The 14,629-nt window shown below is 53.3% G+C and overlaps 2 protein-coding genes across 4 annotated transcripts in view; one reads left to right on the top strand and one right to left on the bottom strand.

Annotated features, from left to right (window-relative positions):
• The window catches only part of Gdpd5 (glycerophosphodiester phosphodiesterase domain containing 5), an 80,089-nt gene extending 71,768 nt beyond the window's left edge, over window positions 1-8,321 (bottom strand). The window contains exon 1 of the mRNA XM_051149034.1: window positions 7,545-8,321. The gene's annotated coding sequence lies outside the window, so the exon portion shown is untranslated. The remainder of the gene's footprint in view (window positions 1-7,544) is intronic.
• Serpinh1 (serpin family H member 1) overlaps window positions 1-14,629 on the top strand; it is a 671,742-nt gene that overhangs the window by 629,239 nt on the left and 27,874 nt on the right. The window lies entirely within an intron of this gene.

Below are 14,629 nucleotides of genomic sequence, written 5' to 3'. Positions count from 1 at the left end.
CTGCTCAAAGACAAAATGACTCGCCCATTGTCACCTTGGAGTAAGTGACAAAGCCCAGACTAAAAGTGCAAGTTTTGGTGTCTTCTAAGCTCATGGGTTTCACCCTGAATGACAATTGTTGGATTGCTTTGGCTGCCAATAACAGGGGCTTGACGTCAGTGGGGTCAACCGCTGGCGAGGGTGTTCACGAAGGCCTCTGATGTCCCCTAGACACCCTCCCCTCACTGGAAAACAAAACACCCCTCTGACACTCTCCAGTTCTCCCAGGTGGGACCAGGACCTGGTGGGCGGGGCAGTCGGGTGTCCCAGCTGGAAAACAAGCAGACTCACTCAGACAAGGCTCCATTGTTACAGGGAGCCTGACACTTTGACCACTAAAACAAAACCAAGCAAACGGAGTGCTGACGATCACTTACGGAGAAGGGAGACAATGCGGGGGCCAGAGAGGTGGCTTGGTGGTTAAAAATACGGCCTGCTCTTCCAGAGGACTAGGGTTTGATTCCCAGCACCTACATGGCAGCTCACAACTGTCTGTAACTCCAGTACCAGGGGACCTGACATCCTCTTCTGGCCTCTGAGAGGACCAGGCATGCATGTGACACATAGACATACAAGCAGACAAAACACTCATACACATTAAAATAAATAAAAAAGGATGAAAATGGGAAGAGCCCCAAGTCTTTGAACTCACTCTTTCACACCCAGCCCCACTCCCAGAAACCTGGTACAAGCAGGTGGCCAGGACAGGGACTCCAGGGACTGAGCTCAGCCTGGCTCTGCTGCTGCTACTGCTATGACCTTTTACTGCACACTGGTGACATAACGTGTCAGGCACTCACATTCCATGCGTGGCTTCATCTTAGACAAAGATTATTTCTATTCAGATGAGGAAACAAAGGCTGGAAAAAGACACCAGGGGAGCAAAGTCTATCAGATGGAAGGTCTTCCCACCTGTCACTTCTCTGCTCAGGGAGGCCCCAGGTCAGGGAGTGTGGACTGGAGCTGCTCCTCAAACGGGCAGCTTTGTGGGATGAAGCTTCAGGCAGCGTGTGGAGACCACAGGTGGGCCTCAGATGCCCCACACTGAAATGTCCTGAAGCTCTGCTAACTGAGCCCAGTCCTCGCCTCAGGAACCATGAGCCCAGGCTTTTCCCAAGCTTCAGAGAGCTTCTCAGAAGGGCACGAGCTCCTGCAGCCACACCCACCTTGGGAACCTCTTAAGGGATTTAGTATTCTAACCCCATGTTCCAAGGGGAAGAGTGTCCTCAACCTTCATAGCCAATTCTAACGAAGACAAACACAGGTGCCCTGAGCACATGGTGCTTCTGGCTGAGCTTCTTTACGGTTCTTGGGGGTGGGGGAGGGGCCCTGATCCTCTTTAAGTAGGAAAGAATTTTCTTTTTGAGCATCTTGCCTGGGAGAGTAAGATCTTTTTTGGGGGGGCACTTTTTCTTTTTCTTTCTTTCTTTTTTTTCTCTTTTTCTTTCGGTTTGTTGTTGATGCTGTTTTTTGTTTGTTTGCTTGTTTTGTTTTTTTGAGACAGGATCTCTCTACAGAAGCATGGCTGTCCTGGAACTCACACTGTAGACCAAACTGGCCTTGAGCTCACAGGGATCTGCCTGCCTCTGCCTCCTGAGAACTGGGATTAGAGTCATGCACCCCGCAGCTAGGGCACTTTTTCCTCACAGCCCATTCATTCACAAGCTAGGCAGCTACAGGGGGAAAGCCAGGGACCCCACACTGTGACTGGTTACTTTGGGAGCCAGAAGATAAAACAGCTCCAAGCACACCTATCAATTTGGCCCTCAGCCTGGGAGAAGCTAGGCCTCTTGGATGAGCAGCTTATATATACTTCCTGCCTACCTGCCTACGGCCCTCCTATTGTGGATGGAGAGGTGGCAAGGGATGAATGGGAGGGCGGCCTGTAAAGAGTAGAGGTCCTGGCTACCTTAGGAAGGAAGACATAAGGCCAGCTCAGAAGCACTGCCTCCAGGAAGCCTTTCTGGATCCTTCCCTGGGCAGCCCAGGCCTGGCCTACCTAGTCACATTCTGCAATGTCATTGCTTCTGTGTCCTCCTCTCCTTCCCAGGCTGTTCATTCATACTGCAGAGCAACTGCCCTTTGCCTGGGATCCATTCCAACACCCTCTTTGAAGCACCTGTTCCCTCTCTGTGACCTGCTCGGCAGTGCTGGCGACACAGACAAGAACCAATTATTCACCATTCGCTGAGTCCTTATTATGTGCTAGGGCTTTGTGTGTGCATGTATGGGGCTGGGGGCTGAACCCAGAGCTTTGGGCATATTTAGTAGGTAGGTGCTCTACCTCCAAGCCAAACCCCAAGCTGTACTGGGCCTTTCCAGCACCTTCTGCGGAGGATCTATGTCATCTTCACAATAGCCCTGGGAAGGAGGTGACATAATGAGCCCCATTTTACAGATTGGGGTGACTTGCCCCAGCCGCACGCCCACATAGGAACCAGCCCAGCCTCAGGGAATCGCTCTTCAGCTTGGCACTCACATGTTTACCTGTGGTCAGTATGTTTCCCTCACAGGCACGGTCTCCAGTGGTATCACCTGCCAGTGGATGAAGAATGGTGTAAAGCTATCTCCCTGTTTAAAAAAAAAAAAAAGATTCATGCCTGTTTTGTATCTATTGGCTGGACCCCAAAAGCTTGTCCCAATCAGATTACTGCTGCTGCACAGGGTTTGAGAGGAGACACCCAGGTCCCAGGCATCTCAGTCCTATTCTTGCCCCAGGCCCAGCTCAAGGTTCCTCCCAAGCCAACAACTCTCTGCCCATGCTTACACATGTTCGCTCCCTGGAAGGGGATGGGGAGCAGCATCACCCATCTGAATTCACTCAAGAGCCTCCTCCAGGAAGTACCCCCTGCCATGCCCAGTCACTGGGCCCTTCAGGTAGCTTCTTGACAGAGTCACTCGTTCATGAGGCCACATAGGCAAAGGTACTTATCAGGTACCCACTCTCTGCACCTCACTAAGTTTCTTACATTGCTATTATCCACTCATCTTTCTTTCTTTCTTTTGTTTTTGTTTTTTTGTTTTGTTTTGTTTTGTTTGGGGGGGGGTTGGTTTTATCTTGGCCATCCTGGACTCGCTTTGTAGACCAGGCTGGCCTTGAACTCACAGTGATCCACTTGCCTCTGCCTCCCGAGTGCTGGGATTAAAGGCATGCACCACCATGCCTGGCTCCGCTCACCTTATAGGTAAGAAAATGGGTGCCAGAGTTGAAAGACTTGTGCCAAGGGCCGCTTGCCACCTCTGTCCTAGGACAGCTACCTTGTGCCAAACACAATGATGGGCTTTGGGGGAGGGGCTCTGCAAGCTGGCCAGCAAGCAGACAGACCAACCCCATCTCCCTAGTCTAGTCAGTGAACAGCAGAGGAGGGCTGGGTTCTACCTGCTTGAGAGGAGTCCCAAGGGCTTCTGGGAAGAGACATCTCCATGTCTGGAAGGACTCTCCCAAGCTCCCCTAACCACAACAGAACAGCAGGTAAACTGTGGCCCACAAAACCCTGGCGTCCTACAGGCAGCAAAGCAAGGAGAAGCCAGCTGTCCTGCCCGTGACCCCATAGTGGCTCGGCCAGCTGGCCTCTAGTCCTGCCAACCTGGCCTAACCCCGCCAGCTCTCAATCATAGCTAATGACCATGCTGCCTGCAGCCCAGGCCACCACCCTCCTTCAAGGGACCACAGTGCTCCTGGCCCAGATATCGGCTAGGCCAAAATCACAGCTGCCTGTCCCACCACATCCTTTAGCCCTGTGCTGTGACCTCTTCCTCCTGCCAGGGTCATGAAGGACACTGCAGAAGACCTGAGACATGGGGTGCTGGGACACTAAACAAGACACAGGGGGGCTGACTCACTGAAAGCAATATACCCAGCGAGCCAGCACAGAGCCCAAGGCCAGGGTTCCTTCCTTGGCTCAAGGCTAGGCTCGTCACATGCAAAGAATGCTTTCGAGGTACTGGGTGGAACTGAGGGCATAGCACATCTCCTAAAAGCTGGCCAAGTGTCCATTCGGCAACAGAGAGGAGCACAGATTTCCAATTCAAATAGATACAGGTCAGACTCTCTGGTCCATGGTGTTTAGCTATAGAAATTTAGGCAAGACAGAGTACCTCTCTGAGCTCCAGTCCCTAGGAAAAAAGCAGCGCTGTGCAGAGCTACTGTGATGGACAGTGTCTAAAGTGCTCAGCGCACTGTGCAGCCAATCCTAAGTAGCGGAGGGCATCGGCTAGAACAAACATCGGCCGCTCTAGGATTGGATGCACGTGCGATTCCTAAACTGTAAGATGTTATTACTTTTATCATGATATGTTTACTGTGAAGTGTTAAACATCCACAGACAGCATCCCAGAGGGGTGGACAACCTCTGTGGACAACATCTGTGGGTGGGGTCTGTGACTCAAAGGGAGCCGAAGCAGAGAGAGTGTGCAGAGAAGGGGCAGGGATGTGACCCAGACTATCCCACAAGCAAAAGGGTGGCTGGGTGGTCACACATGGTGTGCTGAATAGATAGTTATGAACAAGGAGCCTGAGGCCCCCTTAGTGGCTATGGCTGCAAAGGCCACACCCAAGGCCTGGTCTGGTCCCCCTGTCCCAGAGGGGCTCTAAACAGGGCCTCCTCTCCTCTCCCACCTGATTGCTCAGCCCTCTCTGATCCTGGATCACTACCCCCATGGTACTGCTCCAGAATTCCCTCACCCCTGCACCTACCATACCATTTCATTCCTGTGACGCAGTCCTTTACTGACTACCGTTCCTGCCCAGTGTTTTACTTATGTGACCCTGTGGTCTCCCATAAATGAACTTGAACCAGCCTCACTATGCTAGTTTTACAGAGAGGAGAAATAGTGGCCATGGATGGTCAGATGTCTTGGCCTCCAGTCTCACTGTGAGCAGGTAGGACAAACAGAACTCCTTGAGGACCTGCCTAGCCACTCCCTGCAACCCCCACCCCCTTCCTGCACATGTCTGGAATCAGAGACCTGCAGCTACTTGGTTCCCCTTGTTGCCTATAGGTAACCCTGCTCCCACAACAGTAGAGAGCTAAGAGAATGGGAAAATGACAGGTCCCTCTCTCCTTGTCCTGCTCCATCCTTCCTCCTACACACACACACACACACACACACACACACACACACACACACACAAAGCACAACACAGATGGAGGCACAAACAGGAGCCACTGGCCTCCTCTGGTGGGGCGGAAGCGCAGCAGAGTGTGCTATTTCCCTAGCCTGCCTCCCAGTGAGGGGAATGATAAATTATTCATTGCACCCTGTGCTTAGGGAGGCCAGACAATGGGCCAAAGGGGAACGGACACTAGCTCCTGCCCCACAGGAAGCCACAGTGGGTGTGAGGACTGTTAGAATCCAGAGTTCCTCACCAGTGTCCCCAAGTAGATTCTAGAAAGCTTTTTAAGTAGGGGAGGTGGCACAAGGGAGTCTGACCTGCCCGGGGAACCCTTGCTGAGCAAGCTGAAGTTTCTCAGCCTACAATGGTCACCTGTGTTCCAACCTCAAATCTGAGGATTTTCCAGACTTCCTGGTCAAAACTCTAGTTTTCTTTCTCCCTAGGGAAGGACATGGATGGTGGCTAGGCACTGTGTTATATCTGTAGCTCAGTTGATCTTGGTGGGAGAGCTGTTCCACTCTCACAGAGAAGCAGAGGGCTCAGAAGGTACCATGGCTGTCTGTGGTCAGGAGGCAGGATAGGTTCGTTACTGACCACTGGTCACTTGGGCTCCCGTCTGCCACTTAGCCCATCTGTGTAATTTCTACAACACTTGGCAGACAGTTGACACTCAAATAGTTCCTGAAGCAAACTCAGCAGGCCTGAGTCACACAAGGTAGCCTCAAATAACAAGCTCATATTGGGCAAGCTCCACAAACTCCTTACTTAGCACCCCACAGTTTGCCTATGGGACCCTCTCGTTATCTGAGCAGGCAACACAGTGCTTTGACCCCACTTCACAGATTGAGACATCAGAAGGAGGCTTCTCCCAACCCCCTTGCTCTGCCTCAACTGAGGTTCCCAACTCTTTCCAGCATGCTCTTTCCAGCACACAGTGAAATGAGATCACAGGTGTGAAATTAGTTCATCAAAAGGAAGCTCTGTTTAGATGCAAGGATTATTATAAGGATTCGAATCCTCGGGCTGAGGTGGAGGAAGGGTTCTAGTCTTTAAGTCCCTGCTCCATCTCCTGGGGGGTGGGGGGCTTTCCGAGGTAATTTCCCAGTCTCTAGGGAGCCCAGCAAAACAAAGGTTAACTAGTCCCAGCCAAGGCCACAGAGCCTAGACCAAGGCCATATGCCTCCCCCTCCCCACCCAGAACAAGAGCCCACAGAGTCTGTGCCAAGTGCTCTTTCACAACACCCTTCTCCTACACAGATCCAGAGGCAGCAGCGGAAGAAACTTCTGCCTGGGAGTCAAGACACCTGGACTGTGTCCCCAGCCCTGGCATCCCTTTAAGACCTTTGAAGTTTTCTGCTGGGCCAGAACAGTCTTACAGCGCAGAGACACTGAGGTCAGGCTTTGAGCCCCAGCTCCAAACACACACACACACACACACACACTCCTTGCAGCTTCACACATGGTCCTCCCAACCTCACATTGGGGGTAGAGAAACCACAGCCACAAACCCAAAAGGTGTGAACTGGAAGGGGAGAGGATCTTGGAAACTCTTTTCAGGTCTGCTTCTGGTTCAACCACTCACTGGCTTTAGCACCTGGAGCCACAGTGCTCCCCCCAAGCCTTCAGTGTTCCGTTTATAATGTGAAGGGAAGGTGGGTGAGTTCTGAGGGGCCACAACTCCAGTTTCCACGTGGCTGTGGCTTGGGGACCAATATCGTGAGTTCTCACCCCCGCCCACCCACCCCTCAACAGATAAGAGTACTTCAGTAGCTCGGGGACACTGACTTTGGGAAGCAGGTAGTGCCTCTAGCCTGGACTCCAGAAAGAGATCTTTTGGAACTGGGAAGCTTCACACCTCTGCCCTCAAGGCTGGTCATCTTTCCTAGGAGATGGCATGCCCATGGTCCAAGAGCGGCTGGTAAGAAGTACCTCTTGAGTTTCTAGGTGCTTGGATTCGGATGCCCTAGAGGCTCCCACTTTGTCAATCTCTCGTTTGCAGGCTACCCACTTCCTTTCCCTCCCCCTCCCCCTTTGCTCTTCCCCTCTTTATCTTCTCCCTTCTCCCTGGTCTAACCCTGAGCATGGAGAGCAGAGGTCCTCAGGTTTGTCACTCTTCAGTTTCCCCCGTGGGTCCTCACCCAAAACAATACACAACAGCCTTTATCTCAGAGGTAGCTCCCAGCTTTGGATAAGAAACGATCTGGGCAAGGGTGGGGCTCGGACCTGCACACAATGGGCACTCACTAAGTGCCGGCTTCTCTCTACTATCTTTCGGGCGCCCTCTCCTAAACAGTTGACTTTCTGCCTGTGTCCCCTCCACGCCCTCCGCTGACCCGGGCCCTGACTCTAGGCTCCCGGGACAGCTCCCGCAGCGCATCCGGGCTCTCACCTGCAACCTCGGCTCGCTGGAGACTGGAGCAGGAGAAGCCCCTGTGTTCTCTCCTTGGGACAAACACTCCCAAGTCCTTAACCTAGAGCGGAGAGGTGGCAGCTCCGGCTCATGGCACGAGCCCAGGGGTTCAGTCTGACTGTCCTGCCAGCTTGGGACCACTCACGGTGCTCTGGACCCTGGCGGCGCCAGTACAGTTTCAAGTCCGGAGCAGTCCGGTCCAAGGCAGCTGAAGATTTGGTTCTCCCGGAGGCCGGTGGACGTCCCGGCTCCTCTACACTCAGGTCCGAGAGCTGGGGCCACCTTGCGCCGACCCGGGGGCGGAGGATACTCGGGTGGAGATGGGTCAGTGTAATGGGGCGCGTCCCGTCTCGGAGCTCCGGATCAAGGCCGGGGCTCGAATGTCCCAGCAGCTCGGGACCACGGGGCTGGGGAAAGTCCAGGCGCGGAATGCGGGGCTCAGACCAGCAGGGCAGGGCAGAGCAGGCGGGGCGCCAGCGGCCGGAGCACCGCGAAGAAGTCTGCCCAGGTCCCGACGCGCCTCACTCTGCAAATCTGGGCGGACCTGCTCCCGCAGCGGACTCCGGAGCTCCGGGTCGCCGCTTCACTTCCTCCTCTTACCGGCTCTGCCTTCGCCGCTTGCTCAGCCCCGCGCCGCAGCCTCTGCCACCGCCGCTGTCACACTAGCTGCCTACCCCCACCCGAGCTGCAAACCGAGCCGAGCCGAGCCAAGCCGAGGCTCGCCGAGGCAGCGCCCGAGAGCCTGAGAGCCTGGCCTCGCCCCCAGAGGGTGGGGCCAACAGAGCCCCCGCCCCTGGCCGGGCCTCGGGCAAGGGCGGGGCGTGCGAGACTCTGCCAGGCGGGTCCCCGCTCGGTTGGGCAGCAATAGCCAATGGGAGAGTGGAGAGGGGGCGGAACTCTGCTGAGCGTGGACTGATGCGGCTGGAGGACAATGAAAGCGGTGCGCAGCCGGTGGGAGCCGGCCGCTTGGGAACCAGGTTGGAGGGAGAGACGCGGGGGGCCTGGGTTGACCGCGACGGAACACGAGGCCAGCGGTGGGCGAGGCATGGAGAAGGTGAGGACGAAGGTGCTGAGATGTCCTTGGGTTGCGGAGCCCGGGGCTCGCTTGATACTACCAGCCTCTTGCTTCTCCCCGCTGCTAGGGCTCCTTGCACTGAGCTGCATTTGAGACCTGTGGAAGAATCTGATTTTAGGAAGCGGTGAGAAAGAAGTTTTTAAAAATAAAAAGCAGATCTGTTTCCCACACTTCCCCTTTCTTAGCGTTCAGCTGCTCAGGGAGCAACGTCGTTATCAGTTTCAAAAACAAGAGCGGAGATGTGTGAGCACAAGGCACCTCGAATCGTGACGCCTGTGGGCTGTGCACCTCCTTCCCCGCCCCGCCCAGTCTTTGAGGCCCCTGCGGTCTGTGCCAGGCACTGAGCAGGCGTGAAGGGTTTTGATGTATGAATGAATGTTGCCAGTGCGCGTGGGCGGGACATAAGTCACTAATTGGCTTGGGGAGCCCTCAGATGAGGTAGCAGAGCGCAGCTTCATCTGGAAGCCTCACACCAATCTTAGGCGTGGAACCCCCATGTCACTGCTGCGAACTACGACTGAAGAGGCCACGTGGTGTGCCTCAGATTCCCGTTGCCGATACAGGATTCTACCCACCGTCTCTGTGATATTCCCGATCTAGACTGGCTTTGAAAGATGGTTCTAGCCGTCTATGGTGATGCTCAGTCAGTTTTAGGTCATCCTCAACCAAATAGTGAATGCAGTACCAGTGTGAGCTACATGAGACCCTGACTCACAAAACATAATAACAGCGATAAATAAACTCATGATGCTGCAGCTTGGCAGGCAAATAAGTAAGGGACCAGGGAGACTGTGGGCTTACATGAAGGTAATGGCGTTCCTGGTATAAGGGACAGCATGTGTAAAGGGCGGCTCCGGGTATCAGCCTTGTGTTGGCTAGCAGAGACTTCCCCCAGCAGGTGACAGGCAAACTGAGGCCAAAAAGAGTTCCACAGTGCTCCTGTGGAAATTCTGGCAGCAGGAGAGAGCTGTGCTTAGAGGAAGAGTCAATGTGGGAGACCCCAGAGAGGCAGGTAGTGGGGAGTTCAGACTTAATCACAGGACAAAATAAGTATCTCCTAGGATCCTCCTAAGCCCAGATCCTGGCTGGATGATGCTGAAAAGTCAAGCTAGGAGGAGCCTGGCGTTTGGATTCTGTCGGAGGAGGGCCAGGAGTAGTTTTCTTTTTCTTTTTCTTTTTTTATTTTTATTTAATTTAATTTATTGGTTTTAGTTTTTTGAGACAGGATCTCTCTATGTAGCCTTAGCTGTCCTGGACTCACTGTGTAGACCAGGCTGGCCTCGAACTCACAGCGATCCACCTGCCTCTGCCTCCCAAGTGCTGGGATTAAAGGTGTGCGCCACCACCGCCAGGCTGCCAGGAGTAGTTTTCAATCCAGTCAATATAATGGAGTTGTGTAAGGAAAACAAATGTCCTTAAGACACACAGCCCAGGAGATGAGTGGCACAGGGCCTGCCTGAAGACTGAAGATGCCTGGATCGAACTTGGGAAAGGTGCTAAGATCCCTTATACCGTCCCTTTTGCCAAGAACCTTCTTCAGCTTTAAGTTGTTAGCGCCACGGAGCCCCAAACTCCCCACTGCTGTCCTAGCCCTTTTGTTTGCCTTGTGCCAGCCAGCCTTGGTTTTCCACCTCTTGTCTCTGCCTCTTCATCACGCCTCTCTCAGATTCACTGCTATATGCGGTGCATTGTCTCCACACAGGTTTGCTCCAAGTGGCTGTCCTGGACTCACTTTGTAGACCAGGCTTGTCTCGAATTTACAGAGATCCTCCTGCCTCTGCCTCCCGAGTGCTGGAATTAAAGGCGTGCGCCACCACGCCCGGCGTGGCTGTCTTTTTATCGTCTTCCTGTGCTGTCAGGTAGCCCAACTTGAGCTTCTGCTTGCTTCCCTGCAGGACTGAAGGTGAGAGTTGGAGCTCTCCTGGTTTTCTTCACTGCTGTGTCTCAAAGCTTTGTCTGGCACACAGTGATTGAGCAACAGATGTCATCTTCACTGAGATGCCTTCCTGAACTCCCAGGCAGCCTTTGGTCCGGTTCACTCCCGTGGAAGATTCTTTAGGCATGACTGTACCTCATTCTCCCCACCCCTTGTGACCCAGAGCTACTCTGGAGATGTATGCACCCCCACCCACCCCCTCCCATGGCCCCTGAGAGACCTCAACATGAGGAGATGAATGAATGAGGGTCTCAGAGTAGAGCTGTCTGGCTCTTGGACCAGCCTCCTCAGGGGGTCAGATGAACAGTATGTCAAAAAGAAAAAGAGCTGTTCAGAACACAGCCTCCCCAGTGACTCCTGAGGCCCTCTCAAGGTCAGCAAGTGGTGACCAACACTCAGGTCTCAAACACCCACATTTGTCCTCTGGCTGCCCCTCTGAAGGAGAAGGAGTCTTCTGATCTGGGGCAATCTGGCCTTTTGTGACAAGGGAGGCCACAGCGTGACAGCGGTATAATTGGTAGCAGCTTGTCTGGGAGGATGTCAGTGTGTGAACTGGCTTGGAACCCATGCCTGGGGGCTGACAGGAAACAGTAGCCTTCTGTGTGCCCCCACTGTTCCCGAGAGCCTTGTGCATCCAGCCAGAGTGATAGGCAGAAGCATCCGGCACCTTGTGTTCTCACCCCAGATGGACACCCGCTTGCATGCTGACAGTTACCAGTCACTTACATTCCTTTTCCAAACAGGCCACCTTGTTGTATAAAGCGTCTCCACTAGATAACCTCATACTCGGTTTATGGTGAGGAGACACAGTGCTCGGTGGTAGCAGGGGACACAGAGACTCAGCAGGCAGTGGTGGCCTTGTCCTCCTGCAGCTCACTGCCTAGTGGGGCTGGTGGGCTCAATTGAGCTCGCTGCACTGGCAGATTCTTGATGTCTGTCCGCCTTTGTCTCTGGCTCCACCAGCCCACAGTCGCTGCATGTGTCCCTTTCCACCCGGGAGTGTCCCATCCCTTAAGACTTAGTGTACAGGCTGGTTTCTCCCAGAAGCCTCTCCAATTCTCTCAGCGAGCATCACCGTGTCTCACTGTGGGCCCGATCGCAGTGATGGCTCTTGCGTTCTCATGATTTATGCCCACGGATTAGGGCCGGTGCTAAGTCAGTTTCCCCACCCGATTATGAGCTTCTAAGAACAAGGCGTGGAACATGATACGCCACCAGCCCATCCTGAGATAATGCGTTTTATTCTCTGACTCTCTTACCACTCCACCCCCACCCCCTTGTGTCCTGAACTAAACCAGGTCATACGCCACATATTGGACACCCAGACTACAACGTGACACCCTCAAGGCAGAGCCCTTGGTCCAGGGCTACAGCATGGACGTGTATGCCACATTCTCTGCAAACACAAGGGTTTCCCATTTAGCTGGCTGGGGCAGCATCGTCATCACAGGGAGAGCATACGAGCTGGATAGCTGTGACGGTTGATACTGTCAACCCCAACTAGATCTAGAGTCACCTAGGAAACAAGGCTCTGGGTGTGTCTGTGAGGGACTTTCTCCACTACATTGACAATAGTGAGAGACCCCACCCTAACTGTGGACGGTGCCAGCCTATATGCTGGGGTGCCAGGTTGAATAAAGTAGAGGAAGCAAGCCAGGCACCATCACTCCTCAGTCATCACTGCACTGTCACTGCGGTGTGCCTACTGGTACTGCTTCCATGACCTCTCTGGCCTGATGGGCTGAGCCCTCATACTGAGCCAAGATAAGCCCTTTGTAATGGAAGTTTTGGTCTCTTTGTAAACTCAGTTGTGTTATGTAAGTATGTTTTCCTTTTATTTGTTTTCAGGGTTTTTTGTTTGGTTGGTTGGTTGGTTGGTTGGTTTTTGGTTTTTCGAGACAAGAGTTTCTCTGTGTAGCCTTAGTTGTCCTAGACTCACTTTGTAGACCCAGCTGGCCTCGAACTCAGAGCAATCCACCTGCCTCTGCCTCCCAAGTGCTGGGATTAAAGGTGTGCACCACCATGCCAGGCTCATGTTCTCATTTTAATTCCAAGTGTGAGATTTTAGTTTGGGCTTTAATATGTCCGCAGCTGATAATTGCCTCCTGCAAGTCAGGCTGTGGTCTTTGCCAGCTGGAAACAGCCTGTGCTGCATGGAGAAGGGCATGGTCAAAGACTCTGAGGAAGATAAATAGGAGAGCCCAGAGAGAGAGGGGAAGGGGCATGTGGTGGTGTGTGGCCTGTAGCAGTTTGGAGATACCAGAGATGGACTGTGTGGTGGACCAAGAGAAACATCTCAGTGTAGTGGCTGGGAGGAAACTGATTGCTGCTGCGTTTGCTGTTAATGGAGATTGGTATTGCCCAAAAAGAACCCAATTGACCCCAAACAGCCGGGGTCTGCACCCCCTCTCCCCACTAACATTCTCATACCCAGGTAGAGTTTAGTAGAAGGGAGGTAGACTCTTCAATACTCCAAATAAAATGTAAGCATCAATAGCCTTTTTTTTCCTTAGGTTGCTTTGTACGGTGTTTTGTCATAGCAACTAAAAAAGCAACCAAGAAGAGACTTGATACCCTATGAGCATATACAGGGGGAGGAGGTCCCCCTCAGTCACAGTCATAGGGGAGGGGAGTAGGGGAAAGCCGGAGCGAGGGAGGAATGGGAGGATACAGGGGATGGGATAACAATTGAGATGTAATATGAATAAATTAATAATATATATATATATATATATTTTAAAAAGCATACAGTACCAAAGAAAGAATTGCTCAAGGTAACCAGGGGACACTGGTCACAGAGACATGAACAGGGAACTGTGGAGTGCTGGGTGAGAAAATCGACTCATTTGTAGAACAGGACTGAGGCAAGATGGAGAAACCAAGGCTGTATCATAGAGCGCTTAGAGCAGACTCTGGAGCCACGTGGCCCAGTCTGGAACCCTAGCTCTGCCTGTGTTAGCTCTGTGGTCTCCCTGTGCTTCGGCTCCCTCCTCTGCAAGGTGGGAGCTTAACGCATAGGCTATTTCAAGGCATCCAGTGAGTTCATTTCTCTCATGTTGGTATGTGGTGAGCCACACACAGGTAAGGTGGAGATGGAGGACCTGGTGGGATTTGCTGGGGCAAGGTTGAGTGTGAGCTTCCTCTTGAAGAAGCTTCACTTGGATCGTCAGTCCCTCACTCCTTCTCACACACCCAGCACAGGGCGACTGAGGACTCCGGTCTGCTGGCCCTTCACCTCCCTAACCGTCTATGTCCCTGTGGGCCTGTAGCTATAGTCTGTATCAAGGAGGACTGTAGAAGCTGGGGCCATACACTAAGACGATTTTATGGCCCCATTTATTGAAGAGAGGGGCCTGTGGGGGGTCGGGGACACCAGATCACTGTAAGCACCTGAGCCCTGTCCTTAGACTCAACTTCCCTGAGGCCAAAGTAGAGATGAACAAGCTCGGCCTGCTGGAGGGTTGGTGCAGGGGTTTGGATGAGGATGGGCCCCATAGGCTCATAAATGTGAGCGCTTGGGCTGTAGCTGGTGGAACTGCTTGAGAAGGATTAAGAGGTGTAGCCTCAAACTGGGCAGCGCACGCCTTTAATCCCAGCACTCAGGCTGGCCTCGAACTCACAGCGATCGGCCTGCCTCTGCCTCCCAAGTGCTGGGATTAAAGGCGTGCACCACCACACCCGGCCTTTTTTTTTTTTTTTTTGGTTTTTCAGGACAGGGTTTCTGTGTGTGTAGCCTTGACTGTCCTGGGACTTAGCTTGTAGACCAGACTGGTCTCAAACTCACAGAGATCCACCTGCCTCTGCCTCTCAAGTGCTGGAATGAAAAGTGTGCACCACCATGCCTGCCTGGGTCAGCCGTTTCTAGGGCAGTTGACAAAGGACCACATGTTAGTGTAGAGCTGGAGGAGGAAGACTAGAAGCCTGAGGGTGCAACAGAGGATGAGAACAGGAGGCTAACCTGGCACTGGGAAGATGGTATGCCTTGGGGCTGGGGAGGAGCCCGCTCAAGAATGAAGGACCAGCGGGGGGGGGGGGGGGGGCGCAGGCCTTTAA

This window comes from Acomys russatus, chromosome 7 (assembly GCF_903995435.1).
Source record: "Acomys russatus chromosome 7, mAcoRus1.1, whole genome shotgun sequence".
Lineage (NCBI taxonomy): Eukaryota > Metazoa > Chordata > Mammalia > Rodentia > Muridae > Acomys > Acomys russatus.
This window is presented reverse-complemented; position numbering and strand designations above follow the sequence as displayed.